Consider the following 1,365-nt stretch of genomic DNA (forward strand, 5'->3'; position numbering starts at 1 on the left):
GATTAGGTCATAAAACAAGTCTTAACAAATTTAAGAAGATGGAAATCATACCAAGTGTCTTTCCCAACTACAATGGAATGAAACTAGAAATCAATAGCAGAAGGAAAACTGGAACATTCACAAATATGTGGAAATTAAACAACACACTCCTGAAAAGCCAATGAGTCAAAGAAGAAATCACAAGGGAAATTAGAAAATATCTTGAGACAAATGAAAACAAAAATACAATATACCAAATCATATAAGATAAAGCAAAGGCAGTACTAACAGGGAAGTTCATAGCAATAAATGCCTAAATTAAAGAAGAATAAAGAGCGTGCTGCCTGGCCTTTTCACCTGTCCCGAGGGCTGGACTTCTGGGTCTCTCCTTGCAGCCACTACATGAGAGCAGAGTATGAGCTGCAGCTGCTGGAGTCATGGCAGGACAAGCATTTAGAAAATTTCTTCCTCTTTTTAACTGTGCATTGGTTGAAAGGAGTGCAGCTGAAACTGTAACCAAAGGAGGCATTATGCTTCCAGAAAAATCTCAAGAAAAAGTATGCCAAGCAACAGTAGTGGCTGTTGGATCGGGCTCTAAAGGAAAGGGTGGAGAGGTTCGACCAGTTAGTGTGAAAGTTGGAGATAAAGTTCTTCTCCCAGAATATGGAGGCACCAAAGTCATTCTAGATGACAAGGATTATTATTTAGAGATGGTGACATTCTTGGAAAGTATGTAGACTGAAATAAATCACTATTGAAATGGCATTGACATGAAGCTTCCCATAACACTGAAGTTCTGAAATCTTTCATCATGTAAACAATTTCCATGTCTCTCTTTTATAATAAACTAATGATATCTAAATTGCTGACATGTAGTGTCTGAAATCTAGTTTCATGGTAGTGTTACAAACATTTCCAAATAAAAATACCTAGTGAGTGGTTTATCTTTACTTACTGATTTAAGGTGGTTTTAGGGTTCTCTAGTTTATGCTTTTTTCAAGTAATCTGCAGAGAATTCTAGGAGACAAAGTTTTCTAGGTAGATGCATTTTCACACTGAATTTAGCTTTATTACATGATTGATACTGAAGCAAAGCCATGGATTTACATTTTAAGAAAATTAAGTAGCAATATTCTGACTTCAAATTTAACAAGCTAAAAAAAAAAAAAGAATAAAGATCTCAAATAACTTAACTTTGTACCTCAGGACCTAGGAAAGAAAAAGAACATCCTAAGCCAAAATTAGCAGAAGGAAGGAAATAATAAAAATTAAAAAAAAATAAATGAAACAGAGACTAGTAAAACAATAGAAAAGATCAATGAAACTATGACTTAGTTTTTTAAAAAGGTAAACAAAATTAACAAACCTCTTGCTAGATGTTAACAG

At 34.1% G+C, this 1,365-nt stretch overlaps 1 pseudogene; it reads left to right on the plus strand.

Annotated features, from left to right (window-relative positions):
• Nucleotides 1-416: 416 nt before the first annotated feature.
• LOC105824077 lies at nucleotides 417-750 on the plus strand (annotated as a pseudogene).
• Nucleotides 751-1,365: the final 615 nt, after the last annotated feature.

The sequence above is a fragment of the Propithecus coquereli genome, unplaced genomic scaffold (assembly GCF_000956105.1).
Source record: "Propithecus coquereli isolate 6110/MARCELLA unplaced genomic scaffold, Pcoq_1.0 Scaffold71, whole genome shotgun sequence".
Taxonomy (NCBI): Eukaryota; Metazoa; Chordata; class Mammalia; order Primates; family Indriidae; genus Propithecus; species Propithecus coquereli.